We start from the raw sequence: 25,520 nt of genomic DNA on the forward strand, positions 1-25,520 counted from the left end.
TTGCAACGTTGAATTATCAAAAAATAACACAAACTCATTTCCTAGCACGTAGTGTCTTCAATGCTTTAAGGCTTGGACGACAGCATAAAATTCCTTGTCATATGAGGAATATTTCTACCTACTTTCGTTCAATTTCTCACTAAAAAATGCAACAGGTTTGTCTTCCTCATTGAGCACAACGCCAATGGTTATCCCACTTGCATCGCATTGAACCTAGAAAAGCTTATTAAAATCTGGTAGCCTTAGAATCAACCTTTCTGTAATCTTCCGCTTCAGGAGTTGAAAGTTTTTCTCTGCTGCCTTGGTCCAACAAAAATGTTAACTGGCCTTTTTAATGGTGTCCAGCATAGGCGCGCAAATTTCACTAAAATTTCTTATAAACTTGCGATAAAAACTCGCTAGCCCGTGAAAGCTATGTACCTCAAATAAGCTCTTCGGTGACGGCCAATTAACGATTGCTGCGATCTTTTCTGGATCCATCTTCAATTCATTTTCTGCAATTAGAAAGCCCAAGTAAACCAATTCTTTTTGCATGAAAGTACATTTCTTCAAATTTATCAGCAATTTATTTTGCTATGATTTCTCTAGCACTCTTCGAACATGTTGAAGGTGCTCTTCTTTCTTCCTACTGAAAATCAATATGTCATCAAGATATACTATCACAAACTTACCGATGAACACTTTCAACATTTCATTCATCAACCTCATAAAAGTACTAGGAGCTTTACTTAAACCGAATGGCATGACCAGCCACTCATACAACGCTTCATTAGTCTTGAAGGCTGTCTTCCACTCATCTCCTTCTCTGATCCTGATCTGATGATAGCCACTCTTTAGATCAATCTTTATGAAATACGCTGCCCCACTTAGACAATCCATCATATCGTCCATTCTTGGTAAAGGAACCCTGTATCGAATAGTGATTTTGTTGATAGCCCGCGAGTCCGTACACATCCACCATTCTCCTCCTTTCTTAGGTGCGAGAATTGTTGGTACCGCACAAGGGCCCAAGCTTTCCTTGATTAGCCCTTTATCTAGCAACTCTTGCACCTGTTCCCTAATCTCTTCATTATCTTTCGGGTTCATCCGATATGCTGCTTTATTTGGTAGGCTTGCTCCGGGTATGAAATCGATATGATGATTGATGCTTCTTTTGGGAGGAAATTTGTCCGGTAAATCGTCAACTACAATGTCCTTAAATCCCTGTAACATCCCTTGAATTTCTGGAGGCAATTCAGACATTTCTGTGTGCAACAACACAATCTTAGTCCTCCTCACGACAGCATAATTCACTTCGCTTTCCTCGATATGTTTCATAAACTGTTTTCCACCTACTAACAATGGTTTTGTCCCGCTTGCTTATGCTATATCCTCTTCTTTGATGGGTACAAGTGTATGTTTGACTCCATATTTAATACACTTATAACAATTCGTCTTCCCATCGTGTACCACCTTCCAATCATACTGCCATGGTCTTCCTAGCTGTTATAGACATTTTTGTGTCTTGCATCACTGAGCATGAAATGTCGATAATCAAGGGATCCAAAGTCCCTAAACATGTTGTTCCTACCCCTAGAGGAACAAGGCCAGCAAACCACAGCACTTAACAAAAGTTCTCCACCTGAAAACACTCAAAAACAAGGCAATTCTGGATCATGTCAACTGCTCCACTGAGCATCTGCGCTGAATGTCAACTGCTCCACTGTCTACCTACGTTGAATGTCAACTGCAAAGAAGGCTACCTGCGCTGAGCGAGTTTGGACAAATGGCAGAGTCATTTCTCAAGGTGTCAATGCCCAGGAAGCTTCCAAAGTGACACTTGGATCAGGGAATTCGACTGGTGATGAGTAAGAGGTTCCAAATCTCCAAGTGGAAGCAAGAACCTCCAAGTGGACTCAAGAACTGAAGTGGGAGAGGACACTAGTCAGTCTCAGACCAGTCTCAAGCTGACTCATCCTCTCTCCAAAATCCCTATATATAGATCTCTTCTACATGAGATCAGGGAGGCTCGAATTTAGTATTTGCAAAGAATTGTTGTTGGTTTGTGGCTAGAAATATTGGGTGTGTTATGCTTTGAAAGGAGCTGAAGAAGGAATTCCATTCTGCTGGGAAGGAGATGCTGGGTTGGAGCCCTATGGGTTGTATCTCTTCCTGAACCTTGTTACTTTCAATAAAGCTATCTTGATTCTTTCCTATATGCTGGTGTATTTTGAGTAATTTCATTAGTATATTTGATTTACTTCTAATCCTGAATCATTTATGGATATGTATATTTTCCTTTGTATTGTGTTCTTCTCTTGTTGCAAGTAGCTGTTCTCTTGTCACAGGTAGCTGTTCTCTTGTGATCTTGTGGGATTCAAGTAGCTGTTCTCTTGATCAAGCGAGGAGGCAAGTAGTTGTGGACACACAAAGAGAAGAGGATCTAGTTCGAGGGACAACCGAAGATAATGGTAAGTCTGTCGATCTCCTCTCTTTCATATTTCATAAAGGAAGAAATCATGATAGCTGTATTCGTTTGTTGCTAAGGCGCTGTCACACCTTAGGTGGATAGGATCGTCCTAAATAGGAATTTTTCCCCACAACAAATTGGCGAATCCACTGGGTAAGAACTTGTTTATTCATTTCATTTGTGTTTCCGTCATTTGTTTACTTCATGGACTTGACAGCAACTCTTGAACTGTATCTTTCTCGGATGCAAAGTAAAAGTTGTTGCTTTGATCCAGTATGTTGGACTTGTCTATGATTTAAACTAGATACACAAATGATTTGATTGATCCTTGTGATAGTCTTTAGTACCCTATCAAAGCATCCCTCTGTTTATACCTTGCTTGTGTTTCTGATTTGGCCTGAAACAATTGATTTTTGAGCATTCTGTGACCCAGAAACCAAGGGAAACGAGAGTTTCTCTCTTCAGCGCAGGAACTGTGAAGGCAGTCTGCATTTCAACGCAGGTCCCGAAGGGGCTACCTGCGCTGAATGTCAAACTGACAGTGTTGGACCTGCGCTGAACCAGTGTGGCCTTGTGCAGCTAGGGTTCTTTGTCCTTTTTTGCCCTGTTTTGATCTTTGTTTTTGCAGCCTTTAACCAAGTATAGGTGCTGGTCTGATAACCCTTTTCTTTGCCTGAATTCCGCCCCAATTTTTGTACAAAAATATTGTGAATGTTTTTATGTGTTTGTGGCGTCATTTACAGTCTTCCTTTGCATGAGTAAAGTAGTCTTTCTGTAGCCTTTGATTCAGATCTGATTGAAAGTGATCTTAGAAGAGAGTTCATTGGCTGTTTGTTCAGATTGATTATAGTTTTTACTTTTTCTTATTGGTTTGAATTTTTGTTTTCAAAGTATAAAAACGAGTCTTTATTTCGAAAATCGCAATGTGATTGTAATCTCTTCTACCCTTGTTGATTTCGAAGAAAGTGAACTTGTTTATTTTGATCATTGTAAAAGCAAATTCAAAGTTGTGCAAAAAGCTTTCTTTGTAGGCATTTATACTAAGAAAGTGAAAACAAACACCTGCATTGTGCATTTTGCATTTGATAAGTTTGCATGTTGGATTTAGGGAAAGTGCATTAGAGTGTGCTGATTGCTCTTTGAGAAAAGATAGTCACTCTCTTTTCCTTTAGTAGCTAGGATTTTCAAAGTTGAAAGATTGTAAAGCTTGCTTATCATCTTAGACTGCATTTAGGAAGTTGTATCATACATCTCGTGGTGAACCTTGAAAGGCAAACTTTAAAAATATCAACCTAAAATAAACTGAATGAACCTAACAACGCTTTGTAACATAACGCACAACATAGAGGTCTAGGCTAGAGACGTGTTCCGGCATCATTAAACATAGTGACTGTCGATCTTGAAGAAGGTGGGTGATTCCTCCTGAGAGTCGGTGGCACTAATACGGATTGTGCTCCCACGTACCGTCGCGTATATATTGGGAGACCCCTATAGGCATATATCTTTTATCCTTAGGAAGCCGTGTCGGCCGCCCTACTGATCGCAATGCAGTGAACACAACATTCACGAAGATCGACCACCCGTACCGTAAAAAGTATTCTGTGGTTTTGCGAAAGGTTTGGCACACCCTCTGCCTAGATCTCTAGAGCAGTTTCTTTTGGCCTTTTTCCATCCGAGCATTTGTCACTTCGGGCTCGTTAAAACATCGAAGGAGACTAGAGTCATCTTTAGCTTTTTCTCGACTCTTTAAAACTTAAAAAGCAAGTTGTGTCTAAAAGCGTCGTTAACAATTTATTTTAAACGAAACAATCGCCCTTTAATCCTGCGTTGATCTTTAGGTTGAAAAGATGGAGCACACCAAACAAGGAGTTCCCTTGGGTGGAAATCCTAGTCCTTTCTCCTCTTGGGGAGATGTTGGTGCGCCCCACATGGCCACATTGTCACTTCCACGACTGACAATTGGCCTACCATTTTGGCTCTTTTCGACCAATGTCGTTCAGAATACCACCACTCCTGAACAGTCGAGTCAACAGTTAGATCAAACAAGAGTTTCCTCCCAGCCTTCCACTTCATCTTCCTCCCCTCCTTCCTCTTCACTTGATGGAACTGGTCGATCAAAAAATCGGGTTCCTAAGGAGAAGAAGGAGAAGAAGAAGAAAGAAAAGAAGAAGGAGCCTAAGGCGACTGGGGGCAAATAGATGTCATCTAACAAAAATCCACACACCGCACTTGTAAGGCCTAAATCGCCATGCATCATATGCAGGGGAGACCACTTCCATAGAGATTGTCCCTGTATCCCACGGATACTAAGAGACTGGTCCCCCCGTTTGCACAATTCGGGAGCATCGACCTCTGATAGCCATGTCGACTGCTCACCGTCAACTAGTGGGAGTGAAGCTCCAGGACAGAATGGGAAAGTTAAATTTCCCTGCAGACTATGTGAAGGCGATCACGCCATCCACCGTTGTCCCTTCTTAGACGAGGCAAAAAGAGTTCTGGAAGATCGTCCGATTTTACAAGCGAATCTTCCTCCTGGATATCAAAAACTCCTGCCAAGTCCCTCACTAGTTGAGAATCCGGCTGAGCCACTTAGATGGTCAGCCGAAGCACCTGTCATTGAAGAAGAACCGTCTGGATCCATGCCTGACGAAAGTCAAAAGGTTGATATGGCAGTTGACCCGGTTTTGCCTTCAGAGGCTCCATCTTCGAATGACACCATCACAGAGGAGAATAAAGACGACATCGTCCAGGTTCTCTTCATCAGCACTGACTCTGATGATCAAGGGGGCAATACCACCATTCCTTTGTCGCAGGAAGGAAGTTCATCAGAGCGCTATCCGGCCGTATATTCGGTCCAACCACCAAGCAACCTGGTTGTGTCCTTTGATTAGAACCAACTAGGCAAACCCCGGTTGCCAGCCATTGTGCCATTCAGAATTATTTGTCAAATATATAGAATGGTAATGGCTGGCACTATCATTGATGAGGGGGCATCTGTGAGTATCCTTTCCTCTATTGCTTGGAAAGCGCTTGGTTCATCGGCGCTTTTACCTGAGATGAGAAATCTATCAGGTTTTGATAAAGGAACCAGTCGACCTTTAGGGATCCTCCCCAATGTGCCCATAACATTGAAAGGGAAGACCGTTCAAATGAACGTGATGGTCGTTCAAGGACCCTTGGATTATAACCTACTCCTTGGACGAGACTATATATATTGCATGGGAGCTGTAGTCTCCTCACTCTTTAGAGTAATGTGTTTTCCGCATGAAGGAAGAATGGTCAAGCTCGTGGACCAACTTTCGTTTCCCGGATCACACATCGCAAATAGTCATGTGCCATCCCTAAATGGTCTATTCATGCAAGAAGTGTCTCAACCCACGGTCCGTCCTCCTGATGAGCGCGAGTAATCTGGGAGGATATGACTGGAACCCAGGGGGCATGCATCCTGGCCTGCTTCGGCAGGGAAACTTTGGGTATAGGGTAGGTTTCCGCGGGAGAATATGACTAGTCCGTACCCCGTCCGTGGTTGGAAGAGGGGTTGTTCTGGAGTAGGATTCTTTTGTCAAAGTTACGTGTTTGGCACCAGTCATTCACCCTTGTCTATTTCGGTAGGAATTGCCGAGGAAGTGTTTTCTTTGAAAGATTAACGAGACAATCTTTGGGTAACCTGAAAGAGGTAAGCCTCTCTCGATTAAAACAAATGTTTTGGCGGAGGGTAAGTAGAGGTAACCTTGAAACTCTGTTTTATACTTGGGGGCATGCAAACCTTTTGGAGTGCAAGCAAGGGGCGACTATTTATCTTTTAAATTTTTAGGTCCTCCCTTTAAACCTGTAGGTCTAACCCTTTAAAATCGTAGGATTAGCCGTTTCCGAACTTGCATAAAGAAAGGAGAGTGAGCATAGCTTTGGTAAGGCGCAAGCTCTATAAAAAATGGGATCTTTCATGAGACACTCTTATCTTATGACTGGGTATTCGAGCAGTTTTAGCATAAAGTTCATGCTCGTTAAAAAATAAACGCGAGATCCGAGCAGTTTTAACGTGGTCTTCATGCTCGTTAAAAAATAAATATAAGCAGTGAGCAATGTTTCCTCCAGAGTTTAAGCTCATTTTTATCTAAAACATGAACCTATCCCAGTAAATAACCGCTGTGATCGTAAATTTATTAGCCATAAAAGCCTTGGTCGTGTTTGCACCTGCCACCTCCACTTTCATTTGGCCGATCGTTCACCTCCATATGATTGTTTACCCATTTTGAGGAACAACTGCGAAGAGTGATTTCACCTAGCCATCCTTCTGACACTGCCGTGATTGGAAAATTCCAACCTGTACCTGGAATCAATTGCTATCCCTGTTTATCACTCGTTCCTCAAAAGACGAGTCTTCTTTAAGCTCTTTTCATCTGACTCGTAAAATATGAAAAGATTGCCGAGTTTTGGCCTTCCAGCTCGTTAAAGGACCGGAAGAGCTATCCCTCCTCTAGATTTTAATCTTTTTGGACTTGAAGGATTATTGCACAAAAAGGTCGAGTGCTTGTTTCATTCGGCTCGGTAAAGTTATCGAAAACTCATCCCTTCTGTATTGTTTTATACTTTTTCGGACTTAAGGGATTAGATGACGAAAAAGGAATTTTGGAGTTGACTTTATGTACCTTTTCAGACTCTCTAAAAATGAAAAGGACCGAGTTATCCTTGTCGTTAGACTCGTTAAAATTATTAAATAGCGACAAACTTGTCTTTAGACGAGAGCGAGTTTCACTATCGCTAGGCTCGTTAAAACATAGCGATGGGCTTGCCCGAAGGGCAGGTTATAGAACAAGCATATGTTATCCTCCTCAAGCTTGACAAAAATAAAGAGGTACTAGTCAGCAATGACTGGGGAAAAATTGGGAAAAATCAAGAAAACTTTGATGGTTGCAGGTCGCTCTTGAACATGACACTTTTCCTCCGTATCACATTCGGGTTGGGTTGTTTCATTCACCGGTCACATCACCATGGTCTTGTCATACCATCCATATTTGGGGTAATGCTACCGATCCATCGCATCAGTGTCGCCATATGTTCAAGAGAAGTCGTTCAGAAAGAGTCAACCGGGTCCCATCCACTGCCATACATTATCCTTCATCCATTCATGACCGCCACCCTGAATCATATGTCACAGATTGTTTTCACCTCCATTAAAATCATTAGCTCCGTTCTGTGTCACTGATGTGGGATTCATTAAGGCCCTCCTTTGACGGATCTCTCCTTGTCGACATCAGCTCATTATCCAAGGAGTTGATCTAGGAACAACCCCTTCAGTACTTTGAAGCTTGCATGCCTCAATGGCAAGTTTCTCACTTCCGGCGACAGGTATACATCAATGACCTTCGACCAGAAGATTTTGCGTGGTGTTCGACGCCAAGTCCTTTATTCACACCACGTGAATTGTACTGCAGTACCTTGAGGGTCATTATCATTATCGGTGATTCCTCTCGCGCTTGTTAACGGTTTACATCATTGACCGGTAATCAAGCGATGTCTTTCCATGTTCGACTTCAACACAATTCTCACATGGATCGACTTGTACTTAGAGTGAAGATCGAACGAGTTTGAAGACCCCGGATCTAGTTTCACCCATCCGGGCTGCGATATATATTCAAGAAAGATAAAGACATTTGACATGTACATCATTGCAGCAGATGATCATCCTACTGAAAGGATGATAATTTCACCAAAATTATCAGTCTACCATCAGACGATCGTCTGTTCTATGTACAAAAATGAATTTATAAAGCTGAGCATGGGAATGCCCGCCTCAGTTAGATCATGAAAATAGAATGAATCATAATGTATTGTATTGTATTTTATTACAGGTCTCCTCCCAGCAGATGGATGAACTTCGGACCCTCCTGGATAAAGCATTTCACCCGATAAATGGCCTCATACTTTAGGGGGAAACTGTTATAGAAATTTTTGTGCCTTGCATCACTGAGCATGAAATGTCAATAATCAAGGGATCCAAAGTTCCTAAACATGTTGTTCCTACCCCTAGAGGAACAAGGCCAGCAAACCACAGCACTTAACAAAAGTTCTCCACCTGAAAACACTCGAAAACAAGGCAATTCTGGATCATGTCAACTGCTCCACTGAGAATCTGCGCTTAATGTCAACTGCTCCACTGTCTACCTGCGTTGAATGTCAACTGCAAAGAAGGCTACCTGCGCTGAGCGAGTTTGGACAAATGGCAGAGTCATTTCTCAAGGTGTCAATGCCCAGGAAGCTTCCAAAGTGACACTTGGATCAGGGAATTCGACTGGCGATGAGTAAGAGGTTCCAAATCTCCAAGTGGAAGCAAGAACCTCCAATTGGACTCAAGAACTGAAGTGGGAGAGGACACTAGTCAGTCTCAGACCAGTCTCAAGCTGATTCATCCTCTCTCCAAAAACCCTATATATAGATCTCTTCTACATGAGATCAGGGAGGCTCGAATTTAGTATTTGCAAAGAATTGCTGTTGGTTTGTGGCTAGAAATATTGGGTGTGTTATGCTTTGAAAGGAGCTAAAGAAGGAATTCCATTCTTCTGGGAAGGAGATGCTGGGTTGGAGCCCTATGGGTTGTATCTCTTCCTGAACCCTGTTACTTTCAATAAAGCTATCTTGATTCTTTCCTATATGCTCGTGTATTTTGAGTAATTGCATTAGTATATTTGATTTACTTCTAATCCTGAATCATTTATGGATATGTATATTTGCCTTTGTATTGTGTTCTTCTCTTGTTGCAAGTAGTTGTTCTCTTGTCATAGGTAGTTGTTCTCTTTTGATCTCGTGGGATTCAAGTAGCTGTTCTCTTGATCAAGCGAGGAGGCAAGTAGCTGTGGACACACAAAGGGAAGAGGATCTAGTTCGAGGGACAACCGGAAGATAACGGTAAGTCTGCTGATCTCCTCTCTTTCATATTTCATAAAGGAAGAAATCATGATAGCTGTATTCGTTTGTTGCTAAGGCGCTGTCACACGTTAGGTGGATAGGATCGTCCTAAATAAGCATTTTTCCCCACAACACTAGCAGTGTGTGACACACGTCCATTGGCATAATATCGCAGACAGCCTTGTCCCTGTATCTGCCAATGTGAAATTCAACCTCACATTGTTCAACAACCAATAGCTGGTGTCCTTTCTATAGCCATGACACCTTGTAATGGGTGGGGTGCTTAAGTCGCCTAAATCCCAGCTTCTCCACCATCTCGGTGGAAACCAAATTATCTATACTCTCGATGTCTATGATCAATTTACAACACTTTCCCTGTGATTTGCACACTGTCCGGAACAGTGCTTTCTGTTGGGTCTGCTTGACAGTTTCCTTGGCTGGCTTTAACAGTACTTTGTTTAGAACCAAGGCCTCCCCCGTTTTTGCCACATTTTCTGCTTCCTGGGGCGGTGCCTCAGCTTCCTCAAGTTGTGCAACAAATGTTCACCTTTGTCCAGCTTGCTCTGCTTCACGGCACTCAAAAGATCTGTGCCCCCATTTATGGCACTTGTAGCACTGGAAATTAGCTCCCCTTCCTCGGTCGTTCCCTCTTCCTCGTTGATAGGGCCGACCACCTCTAGTGCTATCTCCTTTCTTTGTCGTTCTTGAAGTCTTGGAGCTGCTGCCTTCTTCGCTGTCACTGGTAGTTCTCCCTCTGCCGTAGGACTGTCCTCGTCCTCTGCCATTTCCCCATCCTCTCCTGTTATTCTGTTTTCTATTAATATTTTCTTCAGCCTTTACATCACTCTGATAGGCTTCCTCTATGTTTCGCGGGGAAAGAATGTTGATTTCATCCAGTATTTCTAGCCTCAATCTGTTTACGTATCTTGTTGTCTTCTATGGAGTATCATCAGTATAACCAGCCCTCAAGTTCACACGGTAGAATTCTTCCGTATATTCTTTTACTGTCATGCCTTTCTGTATTAAGTTTTGTACTTGTCGGTAAAGTGCAACCTGATAATCCTTAGGCAGAAATTTTCCTTTCAGCTTGGCCACCATCCTTGGCCACTTCTTTATCGGTAGCTTATTCATTCTCCTTCTGTCTGCTTGGACATTATCCCACCACAGGGCAACGTGTCCCTTCAATTTGGTTGCAGTGAACCTGGCTCTTTTGTCCTCACTGATCTCTTCATTCCTAAAATACTTATCCAACTCGCTTATCCAGTCCAACAGAACTTCTGCGGACAGACTACCATCATAGTTAGGAATTTTCGGTTTGGGCTTGCTGCTAGCTAGTAGCACTGACCTAAACAATTTTATCTTTGGGGCTTCCTAATCTGATCCGTCTGTAACAGCTACTTCCTCCTCCTCCTCGTCATCTCCAAGTTCTAGATCTCCTCTCCTTCCTGCCTCCACTGCCTCTAAGCGAGCAGTAAGGGTCCTTATTTCTTCCCTCAATCCCTCGTCTTGTGCTCTGTGCACACCTCTTCAACGTCCTCATCTTCCAACATCCATATCCTGGCTCTTTCAACTTCCTGATCTGATACCACTTGATGGGTCCAAACCACCTTGACACAACACACACGGTCTTTAATGCGTGAATAAAGAGAAATTAATGATGATGAGAAGATTAGGTGTAAGGTGGCTTCAACGCCGGTTGATTGTAATGATGTGGATTTGGTCCTTGGAACCCGAACTTGTGATTGGTACTTTTTTCTTCAGTTGTTGGAAACTGTCCTCCCTTGGAATTCTCGAGCCCGCCTTGGTATGGGTAATCAAACCCTAGCATGAGTCATGTGCATGCACATTCATTCAGTTTGTAAGCTCTGCGTTCTTGGTAGGCTGTGGTGGTTTCTGTGCAAGGTTCTGCTATTATGTGCTCGGGTTCAAGGTTTTGACTTGAAAGTTTCCTTCCTTCGTCCAGTATGAATGCTGTTGTCACTGTAATTTTGATCTCTTCTTTATATGGACTTGTTCTAGTATTTTACTATGTGTTTGTGGCTCGCTGGTTAACATCTCTGTGCCTTCTTAGTATATGGTGTCAATGCTGGTGGTTCTTATGGTCATTGAGATTTTCTTCTGGCTGGAACTTTTCCACGTAACAAAAATTGGGTTCCTAGTCGTCTTTCCTCGAGTTCGTGCAGAATGTGGTTGCAGTTCTCTTCAGCTCCTTCAACGTTGCAAGGGTAAGTTTACTGGTTCCATGCTATCAGTAGTTACCTTTTTTTCCTAAGTCGACTAATGTCTTTGCTCCTTCACGAGCAGGGTCGCTTTATCGAACTGCCAAGACCGCAACTCACATCCGTCACGTAAATTCTGGAACCTATTCTTGTTGTTCTATGTGCTCTCACCTTATTTCGCTGTTCAGTCCTCACGAAACTTGATGTATGGTTGTTTTTGCAGGTATGATGACCTGGAGGGTTTCGGAACCTGGCTGTTGGAAACTCCGGCTAGACCCGGGTAGTGTTGTTATTTGTTCCTCTTGTTGTTTACATTCAACGCCTTAAGTTTGGGGTCACTGTAATCTCTGTTTCAGAATTTTGTTGAGCCATTGACTATGTGAAATCTCGAATGTAGGCTTCCATAATTGTTTCTGCTATTTGTGAGTTGTAGGGTTTCTAAGCCCGCACTGTATATTGTCCCGAATTTGTAATAAATTTTTGGCACCGAGTGTATAATTGTTTGAACAGGGTTTTGGAACAATGTATGACTAAACAGAGGTTTCTCCCGTACTTATTTTATAAATGAAAATTATGAATTTTACTCTTCAGGCGTACCTGGGTACTCTGCTTGGTTCCTTGTTTGTCAATGCTTGCACCTTGTTTGTAGATTTTTTTTTCGAGGTTCAGCGTTCATATGCTTGTTGATTCGGGTCCGTGGGTCTTGTCTCAGCAACACATTCAGAATTGTTTTTGCAACTGTCTGGTTTCGTATGCTTTTCTGGACCAACGTAACTCAAAATACATGCATGTAAATATAACTGTAGGATAGAATAAAGACATACCTGTATTGTGAAAGGAAATCAATGTAATGTCATATAAATAATTTAAATAGCTATAGGACGCTGGAGAGGAATGTTTGTGTGCACAAAAAATATATTTCTTTATTCACTTCTCAAAAATTCGAACCCCCAATTGTGTTATGTTCCTCTTTTAAAAATGATCTTCACGAATTGTTTCTTTGGAACTATTTTGTTTTTCCAACTGCTGTTGGTTACATCCTGTTTAGTTACATCCGTTTAGTTCCAGAACTGTTATTGTCTTACAATATTATTACGAAAGTAAAACTAGTTGCTTGTAACCATTATCCTAATTGATTCTAATTCTTGACCTTCCTATTTACTGTTCGTTTATAAAATTAGACAACATAAACAAATAAAAGTAAAAGTAACACAACCACATTGTTCACTCAATAAATTACTTCTTTGTCCTCTTCAGAGACCAAACAACGTTTCCTTTTGTCTTAACCTGTCAGCGAGATGCTCCTACATCAGAAGGGTTTATTTTTTGTTTATGTTTATGTTTTTTTTCTATTTCTAGATAGCTTCGCTAACATTTGATGGGATTTCCCTTAGAAGGCATAGACCTAATTCATATCAATGAGTATGCTTGCAAGAGTGCAAGGATGAAAATGTAGTGTACCTAAGGGGAATAATAGTAGAATAATAACAATGGAGATCATTCAATGTAGGGTGGACTAGGTCCACTATACTATTAAATAAGGTCCACTATGGTAGTTAGTGTTGAATAAATGTAGTGTGGCCTCATTAAAAAAGGTCCACTAGGTAGCTAGGAGTTTGTCATAATTAGAGTTGTCTAACATTCTCTTGATAATTATAAATAGGGATTGATAACTCCTTATGGGTTGTGAGAAGATTATTCTAATTGGAACATTAACGCATTAGAAGGTTCCTCCCTCGAAGGGGCAAGTGAACATAAATGGACTCCTTCCATAAAAGGAATCAAATTGTTAGGTATTTCCCTAGCTTAAGGGTTTGATATTAATAATAGAGAATATTGATAATATTCTTGGATCTATTGTGTACAATTTTATTTTTAGAGATATATTTTGGTATTTAACATGCAATATGAAAGTCCTTTCTTCGATCAAAGTGCATCATTTTTTTTTCTTTCTAGTTTGTGGATTATTGTTTTTTTTCGAAGGGGAAAATTGATGGCCACAAAATTTAAATAATTTTTTGTAGCTTTCTAGGATGAATTCATCAAAACAAGTTGTAGGTCTAAATTTTGTACAAAACATAGTTGAGTTAATTGTTGTCTCGATCACAGATCAAGAGGTCAAGATATCACTAATTTCAAATCAACAATGTTAGGGTTTTTTCATGACAATTGTATAATTGTAAGGCTCATTACTTTTGATAGGGACATAAAATTTCCATCAAACTATCACCACTGGAAAAAGGATTTTGACCCATTTGATTTGATATATGATATTTTATACTTCTGATGAGTATTGAGTAAGCTATATCCATTATAAGTTTTTCCCTCTAATCGTCATGGACGTGGATGCGCTAAGGTCATACAATTTTTTTTCTTAGGTGATCAAGGAGATACAGGGAAGGATAGGTAAAAGTCAAAAAACCCATATTATTTCGTCCATATACCATGACATCAAGGAAAAATACAACCATGGAATCTATGTCTCGTATGATCTCAAAGATGCTAGTATTAATGGGTATATGAACACTGATGTCACAAACAAATCTCAAAATCAACCTAATCCACCATTCTCCATACAAATCTAAGGATTTTTAAATCTTTATATGAAATACCATGGAATTTGAATGGAAGAACCTACTCCAAGGATGACCGATGTTCTTAACTGCACAAGGAGAAGTCCAAATGTGAACCCCCTTAAAGGGGTACTTTGTGTAGTCCACCTAATCCTCTAGCATCATGCTTCACTCTCAACATCACATTTTCAAAGTCTCAGGGCCACTCTTACATTTAATATCAAAATGCTATAATTTCAATATTACAATATTTTTAGACATCAAGATAAAAATATAATGTGGTTATCACATTCTCTTGTTAAACACTTTGAATGCATTAAGTTAGTTTACGATGAAACCAAAAAAGGTCCATTGGCAGGAAAGTAAAAGAGTCCTTTGTTATTTGAGTGGGACCATTTCTTATGGCCATATGTATGAAAGAGACAAGGATGTTTGTCTTCATGGGTTTACTGATGCAAATTGGGTCAAAGATGTGAATTCTAGGAAGTCCACTATAAGGTATTGCTTGTCCTTGGGTTATGGAATGGTTTCTTGTAGTAAGAAACTAGCATGTGTTGATTTATCTTCTATAGAGGTTGAGTATGTTTCTACTTCTACTGGGAGCTATGAAGTGGCTACAAAAATTTCTTCTTGAGCTTGGAGTGATGAAGAACGTTCCGACATTTCCCTTTTGTGATCATTTGTCATACGTAAAGTTGAGCAACAATGAACAATTCGGTGTTTCATGAGATTTTTATTAAACACATTGGGACCATTTACCATTTTATCAAAGACCTCATCCGTAGGAAGTAGATGTATGTGGAGTATTCCTTGACATAAGAAAATATAGCTGATATTTTCACCAAAGCTCTACCTAAACCAAAATTTGAATTTTACAGATTTAGGCTTGGATTATTTGTACCTAGCACTATCCTTGAGATGGAGTGTTAGTATTATTATGATTAGTGTTGTATTTAATTTAGAAAATTGGTTTGGATTTGAGAGTTAGTTGTGGTAACTTTTGGAGATCCACTCTCTTTCTTTAGGTGATTGCAATATGTAGTTGTTATATGGATCAAGATTTGTATTCTATGAATTCCAACTGAAGGAATGAAGTTTTAAGTGAAAAAGTGTGAGTCTACATCTACCTCTTTTTTATTTTTTCTTTAATTTCTTAATTGATATGCAGTAAGTTTATGCGGGTTGGAGGAGAGACCAAGTTCAAGAGAGGGATCAATCTTCATCAATGTTTTAATTTAACAACTCAGCCTAAATCTAAAGAAATTTTATTTATTTATTGTTGAAGTGGTTTATAAATTTATATTTTAAATTATAATTTAGATTTGTATGAGATTATTTATTTGTCATTTTCATGATATTGACCAATAAAAGATTGATTTCATAGGTGACAATTAATAGTAGGTGTAGTCTAACTTATAGACGAAATAAACTTTTTCACCAAAATCTGGCAAATTTTTTTTAGGGGATTTGTTATTAATCTTTGACGTTGTTTCCCTTTATATAAAAATCTCTATTGAGGAGGCCATTAATGTCATTAATCAGATCACTGATAATGACATGACCAAATTGGTTGGTCTTTGCCTTATCACCACTTTTTTCAACTTCCAAGGTGAGTTCTTTAAACAAACTTGTGGGGAAGTGATGGTTTCTCCTCTTTCCCCTATAGTTGCCAACTTATTCATGGAATATCTTGAGACCAAAGCTTTGGCCTCTGCTCAATTCTGCCCTAAGCAATGGAAGAGGTTTGTTGACAGCACATGCGTCGTTTGGCACCATGGTCATGAGAAATTAGATTTGTTTCTCAATCATCTTAAGGCCTCATTAAAGGATAATTACCCTTTGCCTAAAATGGACTACATTCCGCAAAAGGTTGTGGGATCTTATCGTATGTCGATGATGAATGGTTTTTCAGGATACAATTAAGTAGTTGTGCATCCTGAAGATCAAAAGAAAACTTATTTCACCATGCCTTATGTTGAAACTATGGTGGATCTTGAAGTGAGAGTGTGATCATATGATCCGTCAAATTAGGAACGAGGAACATTTATGTATTCCTGAATTCCCTTTGACTTCATTAATGTAGGAGCCACTTTTTAGAGAGCAATGGATATAGCGTTTGTGGGAGAAGAAGATAAATTTGTGGTAATTTACCTAGATTACATCACTGTTTTTTCAAAATAGATGAGGAGCATATCGAACACTTGACTCACTTTTGAAAAATGCAGAAAATATGGCCTGTCTGTAAATCCTAAGAAGTCTTAGTTTGCTCTAAGTGAGGGAAAACTGCTAGGACACATTGTGGCAAAAGAGGGGGTGAAGATAGATCCAAAGAGGGTGGAAGCCATCAAAAACATCCCACTACCGAGAAATAAGAAAGAAATCCAGAGTTACTTGGGCATAATCAACTTTTTGAGGAGGTTCATACCCAATTATGTTGATATAATTAAACAAATTACAGGGACGTTGAAGAAGGATAGGGAGGTAAAATGGACTGAAGAAGCTCGAGAGTCATTCTCCAGAATCAAAAGGGCCTTTGCATAAGCTCCTGTATTAGTCAGCCCTAACTACCTAAAACCATTTTTCATTTTCTCTTTTGCTGAATCCCCTCATACATTGACTGTTGTCTTATTGTAGAAGAACATTACAAGGCATGAGCAACCAATAACATTTTTTAGCTTAGTGCTATGGGATACTGAGTTAAAATATAACATTTTGGAGAAGTAGGCCTTGTTAGGGTCCTATAATAATAAGATTCATAATTTTGAATTGTCTATGGTTAGTCTTGTAATATTGTACATACTTTTGCTTTCTGCAAAATGTTTTCCATATTAAAAATAAAAAAATGTAAAGAGGGTATGTCCTAAAATAAATATCAAAGGACAAAAAGAATAAGAAAAGATAAAAAAGTGAAAAAGTATGAACCCCAAACAAAAATAGATCATGAAAGTGTGCAAGTCTAAGTACCACTACTTTTTATTTTACGGTACAAAATAATGGTTGTGTGTAGCTTTGCATAAATGCCACAACCCATGATAGTCAAATTGTTTAATCTTGACTATTTCATGCTTTAAATTTCATGTTTATAGATAGAAAACAAAAATCTAGCCAAAATGTTTAATCTTGGCATATCAATAGTTAGGTAGAGAAATAAAATGTGCTCATATGTTTAATTTGAGCCATTGGAAGATATAAGGTTAGAATTAGATAGCTTACTTTTCAGAAGAAAAATGAAAGACAGGGTTTGCTAGCTTAAATGCACCCAATTAAGTGAAGAAAAAATGTTAGGGTAAGTAAAGGGTAAGTACAAGAAAAGTTGCAGAAGTACAAAGTTGATTGAAGCATAAGCACATTTATCATGCTTAATATTATGTTTTATTGTGCAAGAGCAGTTTTGAAAGTGAAAAAACGTTCACAAGTTGTTTTAGTTAACTTCCCCTCATTTCATTTCACCTCCACTACATACTTACTAATTTCCCCATTATCCCCTCATTTCCTAAGAAAATACCCTTTTCCCTTTATTTTGACCTTTACCCCTTCGTTTCACACATTTCCCTAGCAATTTACCCTTCAAAGGTCATTTCCCTATCCAAAACCCCTTTTCCCTAGTGTGAAACCCATTCCCCTTTGAAAAAACCATTTTCCCCTTATTAATTTCCTTATTTTACACAAAAAACCCATAAAATCCCCTTGTCTTAAGTTTAATCCCCCCTGCATTACTTTATTAACACCACCATTCATACATTTCCCGATATAAAAACCTTTTTAAACCATAAAACTCCATATATCCAAAGTTTTGTTTCACCCCACTTTATAAATAAAATTCCACAAATTCACATTTTCCCGATACAAAACCCATTTAACCCACCCCCTTGGTATGGTTAAATAAACCCCGCCACAGTTAACCCTGGTCCTACTATATTTAAACCTGTTCATTATACTTTTAACCCGCACCACTTATTCATTAAATAATTATGAGTTAAGTGTAATTATCCCACGAGCCTCGCTAATCTCTGCCTGATTTCCCTCTGTGCAACTCCATCGCGCAATAGCCATTAGATCTTGCACCCCCAGATTTGATGGCGCACATCCATATTGCGCACTCCCGATGTCCGATCTTTACCTGCCGGAGAGCACATGAGAGTCGTGGTTTTTCTCGAGCCCCTTTTGGCTATGTGGCAGCACCGGGTGAACTTGCATGCTCTCATGAAAATACCACCCGATGGCCTCCGAAACCACCTCCTCGCTAAAGTTGAAATCACTCACTGTTCACATTATGAAAGTCCACACCAATTCTAGTCGTTACCCGTTAAAACGTTGAAGACCCTCATTTTCACTCTTTTCGCTTTTTTTTCAGTGAAAGATGCCTTAGCCATTTACACCACCCTAAGCATCTGCGACCACATTTCACCATGGATTACCTCCCGAACACACTCCGTATTCCATCCATAGTTCTTCCTAATTCAAATACAGGCTTTGGTCACCTCCTCTCAGAGCTGGATTTTATTAACAAATTGTTGTATTTTTCAGGTGATTAACAGAATAGGAGCTTGGATAAACAATTTTGATACTAGTTCCAAAACCTCTTTACTCTAAGATTCACAAGGAAAATGTATTCAAAAGAAAAAAGACAATTATCATAAAGTAGGAAGAAATCCTCTACACATAGATAGTAAAGGTTAAAACACATATGAAATCATTTTCACTAGCACAGTAGAACACTCTTACAAACTACTCTCCAAGCGACATTTTGTATTCTTACACTAAAAATCATTTTTTACTAAAAACATAGAAACAGGAAAGTGTGAGTAAGATTTACTGTAATAAGTAAAAGTAAAAGCAGGTGACAGAGCATTCATGGTAAAAGAAATACAGTTGAAAGACAAATATAAGAGGCAGATGAAAATGTATCAGATGAAAGGTTATAAGTAAATATGACATCTAGCGTGAAGACCAAACAACCAAGCAGTTTAAAGGGAAAAAGATCAGAGACTAAAAGACAACAGAACCTAAATAACAGGGACAACAAACAACAATTCAATAGATTAGTTCTCAATGCAGTTTGAGATATTTTTAAAAGTTCTTTTGTATAAATACTTCATAATTCAAAGTATACATGGTGGATTGCTATAAATTTGTAGAGTTATTTTGATCTTAAACCTAAGGGTGATTGTACCAAGTTTCAAGTCAAAACACTGGAGAAAGTAATAAAAAGATTGCACTAGAGGATTCATGAGATGAGTTATTGCAATGAAGTATCTTCTTTGTCCGATTTTGTTACCTTCTTATGTGTCTCGTAAACTTAAATGTTATCTAAATTTGAATGAATTAACTGGAAATTCAACTCAAAATTTGTTTAAGTACACTTTGTTTTGCATATTAGTCATTTATATGTTTTTCTCTCATACCCGGATTTGAGAACCCTTAATTGGTCTCCCATCCCAGTTGAACTCTTTCACTTCTCTTCATAATCCAGCCTAGCGAACCCTTAATTGCTCCCCGGATCCGATTGGAAACCATTCCACCTTCAAGCCTTTGAGATATTTAGTAACTCATCTATCTTGCCCTCTAGACATTGTTTTTAGAACTTAATCTAGTCTTATTTGTTTGGCATTTTCCCCCATAGCTCAATGGTAAAAGACAACCATTTTCATCTAAGTAAGTGATCCCACCACCCAAATTCAAATAGAAAACCCAAGTGCAGCCATAAATAGCCTAAAGTAATTAACTAAAACAAAGTTAAATCATAAAGAGAGAGCCCTCCCTAAGATTAGGAAGGGTAGGTCCTGATCTTCAAAAGTGGTTTGTGGTTACCTCTATCATTTCTTTTTCTGACAACTTTGAAGAAATTTTGGGGTGATAACATCATTGGCGACCATATTGGGGACTTTGATCCTCAGTCTCATAAAACTTTAAGGAAACCTTAAATTTCATCTTTGATCCAAAAAGGATCTAAGATAGAATTCTAAGTCTAAAGTGTTTATCACAAAGGAAAATGAAAGTCCAAATATTCTCTTGGAAATAGTCCCATTGCATAGAACGTCTCATTCTGAATTTACTGTAGCTTGAATGGGCTAAAGTGGACTTCGGATGATGAAGTTATCACATAAAGAAGGTTGCTTTTGTCCTTTGGAAAATGAGGCATTTCTTCTAAAAATGGGCTAAAGGTATTATAAAGGAAAAATCACATTAGAAGTGTTAAGAAGAGGACTTAAGGCAAGGGCGGAAGGAACCCCTGACTGCGACCTCTGACTTATTGCATCGGAGGTAGGCCTTCCCTCGATATCGGGACCCTAGACAAGGTGACATGTGATTAGCAATTGCGATATTTGACGATCGGAGCGATTTTCCGATTAATGATCGGAGGAGCAGGAGGCATAGACCCCTGCCGATGCGATACGTGAGGTGCGATATCGGCGATCGGTGGATTGGTGGATCGACAGTTCGACGATCAGGTGATTGGTGATCCCCGATACAAAGGGTCGTTGGGCATGCGACTTGCGATAAGCCGATAAGGGCATAACCCAATGGGAATTATAAGCTTGATTACATAATATTTTAAATTTGAAAATTCAGATTTTCAATGTATTTCCCGTGTAAATGGGGTTTTGGCCATTACTCCATGCGATAGAAATTTGTGATAGAATGGCAGACCCGAAACGTTTATAAATGCAGCCTTAGAAATTTTGAGTTCCGTGGTAAGCGGGATTTCGGGCGGGCCTCAGGTGGTAAGTGGTATTGGACGAGCTCCGCCCGAACCCATACACTGGCCAACACGTGGCATGGCGCAGGAGAGAGAAAACCACCTTTTCGGGTGGGTATTCTTCGTGCACATAAGCCACCCAAAACAAATTGTCAATCATTGGATCGGAGATCATGCAGATCAATGGTGGGCTTGCGATAACCATAAAAGGGTGGACCTGATAGGGTTTATAGGGGTGATTTCATAATGGTTGAAGTTCAGATTTCGCACCCTAAAGTGTATTTTTGGTAAAATTTCATGTACTGGAATTTTGTTCCATTTTCGGGTTTTCACCTGAAGAAAGGGCCCAATTCTTTTGTAATAGCCCCTGATCATTGTGCCATGCGGAAAGTGAGCGTTTTGTAAACAATGATGCGTTTGTAATGCGCAGAGCCACAGAGCTAGAAGCCAGAGGGCCGAATGAAGAGGCAGATGAATGATTATACACAGAGAAATGGACAGGAAGTCGTGGAGCCGGAAGAATGCCTCAAAGAAGCCAGAGAGCACGATTGAGGGCAAGAGTAGGCAGAGCAGAAAGCACAAGCAACTGAGGGAGTTTTTGGAGTCGCTTGGAGGTCGAGCGAAAAACTATAGAGTTGAAAGTTTCTGAGACAATCACTTGGAGGTCAAGCGAATTACAGAGGCACGTAGAGGCTAAGAGAGAGAGCTCAAAGAAGCTAGAGCCGAAGAGCCAGAGTGAGAGCAAGAGGAAGAGCCAAAGCGAGAGCCAGAGCCACGAGCCAAAGACAGAGCCAAAGCCAGAGCCGAGAGCTACAGCGAGAGCCAGAGCCAGAAAGTTGGAGAGCTTTAGAGCCAGGGATAAGATGGTGTTCTAAGTCCATTGTATTTAGTGTAAACCAGTGGAGTTGAGTGTGGAGCTTGTAAAAGGACTTATGCCATAATCTCAGAGAGCCTAGTCGAGTTAACTAGAGCTCAAGGAGACGTAGCCTAAGAGTTTTGGGTGAATTCCATATTATATTGCTGTTATGTGTGATTGCTTGTTGCTGCATTGTATTTGTTGTTATATGTTTTGTATCTGTTCAAGCAAATAAACTTAAGGCACATAAATAGTTTAAAGACAAACACAAGCATACAGCTATTTTCAAGCACTTTTTAATTCCGCAATTGGTTAATCATAAGGACTTGGAAATATTTAAGCTTTGGAAGTGGGAGAGGTTCTTGTAAGTTGGACAAGAAGCTTTTAACACCCCATTTTCAGATTAGGTGGTATGAGAGCCTGAGATTGATTAACCTCACCTTCAAGAAGGTGATATCAAAGTTGATTATACCAGAGCAAGTGGTATCAGATCAGAATGCTTGATTGACAGAGCAAAGATTGCTTGTTTGAAAGGTGTTTAAACAGTCAGAGGTTGATTATATGCTTGTTTGCAGACTGACTATTGTTTGAGTTTGTAGAGGTGAAGGGAAAGCTATTGATAACTAAGTCCAGGAGAGGACAAGAAGGAAGAAGGGCTAAAGGCATTCTTATTATCCCAAAGGACCTCAAGGAAATCCTTGAAGAACAAGAGATTTGTTGCAAAAGGTTACTTGAATAAGCTATTTATTAATCTTGTTTGAAGTTCTTTTGTTCATTAGCATAATGACAACTTTTACAAGTGAGTCCTCAAATTCTTTTTTCTTCACATGATTCTTTGATGGATACAAGAAGAAAGACTTGTTCACCATGATGGATATGGTGAGGGAAATGTATGAGGATGGAAGGAATAATAGCATACTTAGAGAGCATTTGAATTCCGTGGGGGAAGAGAAGCAGTTGTTTTCTGACAAATTGCAGGAAATGGAGAGGCAACTTCATATTACAAATAGGAACCTGAAAAGGATGCATGAGTTGGAGACACAACCCTTTGTTGCCAAAGAAGCCTTAGTTAAGTATCAGCTTGAAGAAGAGGTAAACAATTCCTTTTTGTCTTCAAATTCTTCTAAGAATGCTTGTATTGGTTCTTTTGAAAGGCATACCAAAGGCATAGGTTCCAAGCTAATGTATAGGATGGGCTATGAAGGAAAAGGCTTGGGAAAACATGCACAAGGTATTGTTGAGCCAATAATAATTGAGGAAAGGCCTAGGTATTTGGGTCTTGGCTATGGAAAATATTATGAAAAAAGTTCCAAAGCTGCCATGAAGACCATAGAAACAACTCCAAGAAGGAGTTTCATTTCAGGTCTTCTACCCCAAGATTGTGAAGATTGTATTCTGGGGAATGAAATGGTGTGAAGCATACCTTGTAGAAAGAAGGTGTACATCAACATGCACTTGAACCAAAGAGTTGCGGAAACTCTGACAACCTTGAAAAGATTGAGGGTGTTCCAAAGGGAGTTAATTCTTCATTCAGCTGACCTCCTCATGAAAGTAAAAGAGGTGGAAGAAAAAGGTATAAATCTGGTTCTTACCATATTCCTTTTGATTATTTTCAGCATGATAAATTTCCACATAAGCATGGGAAAATAATTGCATGTTCCTTTTGTGGTTTGGATAACCATAATGTTTCTAGATGTTGGAAGAGAATGGCCACATACAGGAAACTTTTGAAGGAAAGGAAGCAAGAAGCCAAAGGTCCATTGGACAAGGCAAATCATGCTGTCAAGAAGATGCACATGTGTTGCACTTACTGCCATAAGCAAGGGCATCTTGAGGGCAAGAGCAGGTAGAGCAGAAACCATAGGCAGCTGAGGGAGTTTTTGGAGTCACTTGGAGGTTGAGCGAAAAACGAGAGAGTTGAGAGTCGCTGAGACAGTCTCTTGGAGTTCAAGCGAATTACAGAGGCACACAGAGGCAGAGAGAGAGAGCTCAAAGAAGCTAGAGTTGAAGAGCCAGAGCCAGAGCTAGAGCCAGAGCTAGTCATGAGCCAGAGCCAGAGCCAGAGCCAAAAAGCTAGAGAGCTTCGGAGCTAGGGATAAGATGGTGTTCTAAGCCCATTGTGTTCAATGTAAACCAATGGAATTGACCGTGGAGTTTGTAAAAGGACATATGCCATAATCCCATGGAGCCTAGTCAAGTTGACTAGAGCTCAAGGAGATGTAACCCAAGAGTTTTGAGTGAAATCCATATTATATATTGCTGTTATGTGTGATTTCTTATTGTTGCATTGTATGCTTTATTTGTTGTTATATGTTTTATATCAGTTCAAGCAGATAAACTTAAGGCATATAAACAGTTTAAAGACAAACACAATCATACACCTATTTTCAAGTACTTTTTAGTTCCACAATTGGTTAATCATAAGGAATTGGGAATATTTAAGCTTTGGAAGTGATAGAGGTTCTTGTAAGTTGGTCAAGAAGCCTTTAACGCCCCATTTTCAGATCACATCTTGAGCCCCTTAAGGTCATTTTCGCAAGTTGTTTTTGAAAAATTTCATAAGAAACAATTAAAAAAGTTAGAATTCCGGCTCCTAAGAAGACTCACTATACCAGGGCAAATCCAGATCCAAACCCTACTACTATAGTTGATGACCCAGATAGAATTTTAAGAAAACCAAAAAACATGGAAACTCAGGCAAGTAGTAGCCATTTAGTCAAAGCAAAGTCACTCCTTGAGGAGTTGTCAACTTTAAAGGAAATTCCTTTTGATTTGTCATTTGACCTCTCATTATTTAGAACTAAATCTGAGAATGCCATTCATGAAACCGTGTTAGACCCTGAGTTTATTCAACCCATTGAATCAAAAGGGGTGATTATCCATCTAGATGATACTTACCTTCAACAATTTGTTGAACTAGTTGGCCTTACTGTTGCTGCTTCTGAAATTTCTACACAATCTTCAATCACTGTAAATACACCTTCATTTCGCACTACTTCACCTATAGTATCCACTACAATCCATTCCCCTAGACCAATTATTCATCAACCATCCTCACCATCATCTAGTTCATCTCCATCCAGTTCAAGCCCTTGCTCAACTACCAGTTCCTTATCCCCTAGTCAAGCCAGAATCCAACCCATGGCAGATTGATATGCACCTCTGGTTTTACCTGCACAACTCCATGCCATGCCCCAAGATTATCAAAGCAAAATCTTTTTGTTTGATGCTACTAGTGAGTACACTGCCTAACAACATGTGAATAAAATCACAGACTATTTTTAGTTGCATGAGGTAGATGAATCAGATGTCCAAATGAGGTTGTTTGCCCAAACATTAACAGGGGATGTTAAGAAAGGGTTCAAAGCTTTACCTGCTGCCCATATTGCATACTTAGTTGATTTTCATAGATTATTCATTGATAGATGGGAGAGAAAGAAAAACCCTTGCAAATACTTTCTGAATATGATAACATTAGAATAGCTCGTAATGAGTGAGTTCAAGATTATTGTAGTAGGTTCAATAACATTTACAATGCAATCCCTGCTAATCTTAAGCCTCCACTTGACCTAGCATTAATCAAGTTCCCTGATGGTTTTGAGACTGACATTGATCTGGACTTAAATAGGAACGCAACAAATTATAGAGATAACCATAAACACAGAGATGTAGTGGAAATAAACTTCATTTCATTAATGTAAAATACCGAAATATGCTTACAAACAAAAATGGAAATAAACCAGTTAGGGCGATGGTAGCTTATTTTTGAGAAGAGATGTGACAACTACATGCCTCTGAACTGTGTTACAATGAGGCT

The sequence above is a fragment of the Pinus tabuliformis genome, chromosome 8, assembly GCF_031772625.1.
Source record: "Pinus tabuliformis cultivar Carrire ecotype Pingquan chromosome 8, CPIR1, whole genome shotgun sequence".
NCBI lineage: Eukaryota > Viridiplantae > Streptophyta > Pinopsida > Pinales > Pinaceae > Pinus > Pinus tabuliformis.